Raw genomic sequence first — 6000 nt, 5'->3', positions numbered from 1 at the left:
TGCTTCCTGAGATGCGTCAGCTCAGCAGAAAACAGAGCAGTCCCTAATAATTAAATATTTCAACAACACCTACCATCCCCAGGACTGAAGCACTTACTCTGTGCCCCATACTGTATTATCTCATCTCATTAAATCCTCCCAACCACCCATGTGGTAGGCACACTGGCCCCATTTTACAGATGGGTAATGTGAGGCTCAGCAAGTTAAATATCTGTCAGTATTGCAGAGGCAGTTTATGGTAAAGGTGGATCTGAATCCAAGTTCAAAGAGGATTGTGGAGTTCCACTGAATAACAGTAGCTTAGGAAAGTTTCCAGGTGGTATAGGTGGAAAAGTGACTTTTTAAAAACAAATATTTAAATGCTGATAATAACCAACTTTTACTGAGTATTTCCCATTAACATAGCTGACCTCCATTAACTCATTCACTCCTCCCAGCAGTCTTATGGAATAGGTGGCATTTTATGGAAGAGGAAACCATAGCTCAGAGAGGTTATGTGATGAGCATCAGAATGAGAGACAGGGCATTAGATTACGAGAAGCAGGGCCTTTGAGTCAGACAGGCCTGAGCTTCAAACTTGGGCACTTCTTTGCTGTGTGATCTTGGGCAAATCACCAGACCTCTCTGTGCCTCAGTTTTGCCCCTCTCCCAGAGTTGTTAGAATTATTATTTTTTTTTCCTGGTACGCGGGCCTCTCACTGTTGTGGCCTCTCCTGTTGCGGAGCACAGGCTCCAGACGCGCAGGCTCAGCGGCCATGGCTCACGGGCCCAGCCGCTCCGCAGCATGTGGGATCTTCCCAGACCGGGGCACGAACCTGTGTCCCCTGCATCGACAGGCGGACTCTCAACCACTGCGTCATCAGGGAAGCCCCCTGTTAGAATTTTTGAGCTATTTAACTTGCTGAGCCTCACTTTCCTTCCTTGTTGATATTAAGCAAGATAATACAGATAAAGGGCTCAGCTCAATTTTTTTTAACATCTTTATTGGAGTATAATTACTTTACAGTTTTGTGTTAGTTTCTGCTTATAACAAAGTGAATCAGCTATATGCATACGTATATCCCCATATCCCCTCCCTCTTGCGTCTCCCTCCCTCCCACCCTCCCTATCCCATGCCTCTAGGTGGTCACAAAGCACCGAGCTGATCTCCCTGTGCTATGCAGCTGCTTCCCACTAGCTACCTGTTTTACATTTGGTAGTGGATATATGACAATTCTACTCTCTCACTTCGTCCCAGCCTACCCTTCCCCCTCCACGTGTCCTCAAGTCCATTCTCTATGTCTGCGTCTTTATTCCTGTCCTGGCCCTAGGTTCATCAGAACCATTTTTTTTTCTTAGATTCCATATATATGCGTTAGCCTACAGTATTTGTTTTTCTCTTTCTGAGTGACTTCACTCTGTATGACAGACTCTACAACTTTTTTTTTCTCTTTCCACTCTGTGTCATGACCTGTTTGCTTTTAAAGGGCTGAGCTATTTTGGTGCACTCAGTTGCTGCCCCACTGCTCAGTCTGGTTCCAGGGCACACGTCAGATGCCCACAGTGGCCTGGCATCCCTGAGCCTGTTTCAGTCTCTTCAGCTGGCCTGGAGTCACCAGGCATCAGTGCAGAATGTCCCACCCTCCCCTGCCGCCTTCCCCCACCCCCAGGTGCAGTGCACTGGGGAGAAGCAGCAGCACCCAGCCCTGGACACGGGAACTGCAAGAGAGGAAGGGAGGAGAGAAGGGGGCCATTCTCCAAACCTCAGGCTGGGGACCTGGGTACACAACTGAGGAGGCAAATGGAAGGAATTCCCTTCCTCTTCCCTGTACCAGCAGGAGCAAAACTTGGCTGGCGGGAGTTGATCTCTTTCTTTCTTTCATTGACTCAGTCCCAGGGGAAGGGCTGCTGGGTGTAGGTAACATACCAAGAGGTAGATAGTGAGAACAGGAGGCAGGGACACACTTGAATAATCTGAAAATTAGATGGAAGACATTGTTTACATTGCTTTGAAAATAAGGCAGGATTTTCCCACGTAAGGGCAGAATCTGTATCTAAATGGACGAGCAATCTTGTTAGCAGAGGCTGTTCCTCTGCTAGAGCAGGGATGTAAGAAACAGCTTCCAGGTCTAATGATGGAAGATCCAATCTTCCTTCTGTTTAACCAATGTAGGTCCATCATCTATGGTCAAAGCCTTGCCCCTCGGTGGAAAGGGAAAAGGGCTCAGCACTAAGTGCCCCTTAGCATTGTTCAAGGGCAATCATTAAGAGAAACAGCAGGCACAGAACCTGCCGGTGTTTAGAGTTTTAAATTCTTCCCGAACAAATCCACACATATGTACATTTGAAAAGTCTGGAAGAATACAGATCAAGCTGTTAACAGAAATCACCTCTGGGGAAGGAGACTGCATAAGGAGAGAGGGAATTTTTATTTTCTGTCTCATATTTCTGTATATTGTTTACATTTTTTGCAAGTGCAGATTGCATCAACAATGTTTCAAAAGATGTTTTCCATCTGGAGAAAATAAAAGCATCCTGACTTCAAAAGCACCAACTGAGGGACCCCACTGGAAATGAGGTTACTGCCCAAGCACCCTCAGAAGGTTGAGGGACATCCTGGAGGCCCTGGGGGGAGGAGACCTAAATCATCCCAGAAGCCACGGTGGGCAGTAGTCATAATTTCATGTCAACTGGACAGTTCTGCTTTCTAGACATGTAACCGGGGCCTTGAAGCTTGCAATAAATGCCCTTTTGCAGTCTTCACCACTCACCCAGACCCTAACAACTCAGGGTCAGGGATGGAGGCGGATGGGGACCCATTGGTTAAGAGCAGTATGCAGCTTGCTGGGAAGACCCCTTCTGATCCTGCTGTAAAGTTGGACACTAGAGGTCTTTCCAAAAATCTACCCTGTCAGGATCCCCCAGGATTCCCGCATCCATCCATCCATCTGTCCATCCATCCATTTCACAAATGCTTATTGAGTACCTACCGTTTACCAGGCACCATTCTAAGTGCTAGAGTTGGGAATGTGGGTCTCAGTGGTGACTCACACAGATGCTGGGTCTGCCTTGTGAAGCCTGCCGTCCATGGGGAAGACAGACAACCGAACGTGGGATTACAGCCTTGTGGCAAGCACCATGGTGTGGAAGATCAGGGTTCTATGGTCCTTAGGGGAAGGGGTGCCAGCGTGAGGGCTCGAAGGCTACTAGAAGAGAGATGTGTCTGAAGGAGGGGTGGGAGCCAACCCGGAGGAGAGGATTCCAAGTACAGGAAACAGCATGACTGGTGTATGGAACGGTAAGAAGGAAGAGAGTGAAAAGTCTGGAAATCAACTGATTACACTATTGGGAGAGAGCAGACACTTAGGAGCCTCCACAAATGTGGCTTCACCTCTGGAGTGCTTGATGGGGGCCTTGTTTGTATCAGTGTGCCTTTGTTGTGGTTTGCGTTTGAGGCCTCACCACCCTGCCCTGCCTATACTCCCCAAAGATTTGGTTTCCAGGCCCCGACAGCCTTCAGCACCAGTCCCTTGCCCCCATCTTTGGCAAGTCACTGCACCTCCAGTGCCTCAGTTTCCTCATCTGTAAAGTGGGAGAATAGAAGTACTTACTTCACGGGGGCATTGTGAGGAAACAATGGTGCCCTAGCACCAATTCTTGGCACATGGTGAGGGCTTAATCCATAAAAACTGTAGCTCTGCCTGGTTGGCCATGGTCATGGTGCAGTGAGTGTGCAAGCTAGAAGACAGGCACATGGGGGTTGTAGCATTTTTCTGTTTCCTTCTGAGGATTTTTGAAATTCTTATGACAAAATTTATTTTTAAAAATGACTGCTCCTATCACTTACTTCAACTACTGCTGGGACCTGTGATCCTTTGTGTAACACCCTCATTGGTTGAAGGAAACTAGGGTGTGGCAATAACAGGCGACCAAAACATCCTTCTAGAATTCCACATTTCCACTTGCCAGCTTCATCCTCCACAATGTCCAGCAGGGCCCTGGTAGAGGCCTTGTCCCCAGCCCGGCCCATCCTGATTCTAGGATTTGGTTCCAATGCCAACATCAGTCTTCAAAATCAGATAAGGGAAGGAAAGATTGAAACTTTAGTTCTACTTACTTTTAGTCTAAAAAGGAGAGAGAAAATCAAGCATTACTAATACTTAAAATATGGATTGAAACTGTGCACTCAAAGAACTGAAGTGCACCTGGGACTCATAAAAGAACATATTTTTGGGCTTCCCTGATGGCACAGTGGTTGAGAGTCCGCCTGCCGATGCAGGGCACACGGGTTCGTGCCCCGGTCCGGGAAGATCCCACATGCCGCGGAGCGGCTGGGCCCGTGAGCCATGGCCGCTGGGCCTGCGCGTCTGGAGCCTGTGCTCCTCAATGGGAGAGGCCGCAACAGTGAGAGGCCCGCGTAACGCAAAAAAAAAAAAAGAACATATTTTTGCCTAAGATTCTGGAAAAATGGCAAGTTGAAGGGAAACGCTAGGATTAGCCCTTGTTTCTTTTTGTTGCAATGAGAGGAGACTTGTGTCCAAACTTGGTGAGCCAGCTGGAATATAGATACGGACTTGAACGTGGAGATCCTTCGATGAATATAAACACAAAAGATAGAATTTTGAGAGTATGGATGGACAGTGGTATACATAAATTATTCATAAGTCAAATACATATACTGGGGATGAGTGGCTCAAAAAAATGTTTGTCCAGTAGGACTGCGTGGCCAGTGAAGTTTAAGCAAGTGGTCTCCACAATATGACTTCTCCATGGTGTCATCATAACTCCATGCAGACAGCAGCCTAGATGTTTTGTCTTGGGTGTCCAAGAGAGGCACCTGTCATACAGAGAGGAGGTTCACGTAGCAGACGGCATAGCTTCTATCTGAATTTCCAGGGCCAGGTGTGTATCTCATGCTCACAGGCAGTCCTGAAAATAATCACTCACCCAGATGTGGACTCTGGGAATGAAACAAGGGCCCTCTCTGCAATCAGGAACAGCCATGCTCACTTCAGCTAAACCCTCCCCCCCAGAAAGAGGAGGAAGGGAGAGCTATTATAGGAGAAGGTGGTCAGTGGCCCCTAAGGAGAAGGGTGGTGGTGGGGTTGCTGGTGGAGACACACAGGTAAACATGGAGCATTTGGAGTTGGTGACCAAAGGGCCCCCCCATCAACACTGAACCCAAGACAGGAAGTTCAGCCAAATGCCTCAGGAGTCTGGGGTGCTCTCTGGGGGCAGCCTGGGTCAAAGAAGCAGGTCGTTCATCTCGTCTGACCCTTTGAAGGGTGCTGAGACTCCCTCATTCAGAGAAAGGAGTGGGAAGCGTGCCCCACCCGTTTGCCCTCCTCTCAAACACCCGGGAGCTCTGAGAGGTGAATGCACTCCAGCTGTGCAGTCAGGCAGAGGCACGGCCTGGAGGCCTGAGTTCAAGTCCACACTCAGTCTCTTATAAGCCTTGTGAACACAGGCAAGTCACTAGGCCTCTCTGAGCCCTAATTTCTCCACCTCCCCAATGGACAGAATAATACCTTCTCTACTCCTGGGAAGATGCAAGTATAATCCATCCCAACCTAAAAACACAGGTAGAAAATGGACCCAAAAGTAATTAGGAACTTCACATGATACTTCACAACTGATGGATAACAATTCTCAACCCAACCAGAGACAAAAAGGATGGGTCTGGAGCAAATAGTTTCTTTCGTTTCACATGCACCCCGAGACTGATGTCACACAGAGGTGGCAGAGGTCTCCCCACCCCTACCTGCGCCATCTCAGGGAGTCCTCCAGGAAGATCATGGGATTGTAGATCAGTGGGTCATGAGGGGCCTGCCTGGGACGCAGAGAACGTGTCGACACAGAGAGAGTTGTTCCTCAGCCGGCGAGCTCCTGCCATGGGCCGCGCCTCCCACCCGCTGCCTCATCAATCTATCATCCTCTTCGTAGCTGATACCTCTAGCAGCACCTCCCAGCAAGCTGGGCATTAGAATTGCAAGAAGCCCGGTTGCCCCGGGGAATACAGAT

Source organism: Mesoplodon densirostris, chromosome 8, assembly GCF_025265405.1.
Source record: "Mesoplodon densirostris isolate mMesDen1 chromosome 8, mMesDen1 primary haplotype, whole genome shotgun sequence".
In the NCBI taxonomy this organism is placed as follows: domain Eukaryota; kingdom Metazoa; phylum Chordata; class Mammalia; order Artiodactyla; family Ziphiidae; genus Mesoplodon; species Mesoplodon densirostris.
This window is presented reverse-complemented; position numbering follows the sequence as displayed.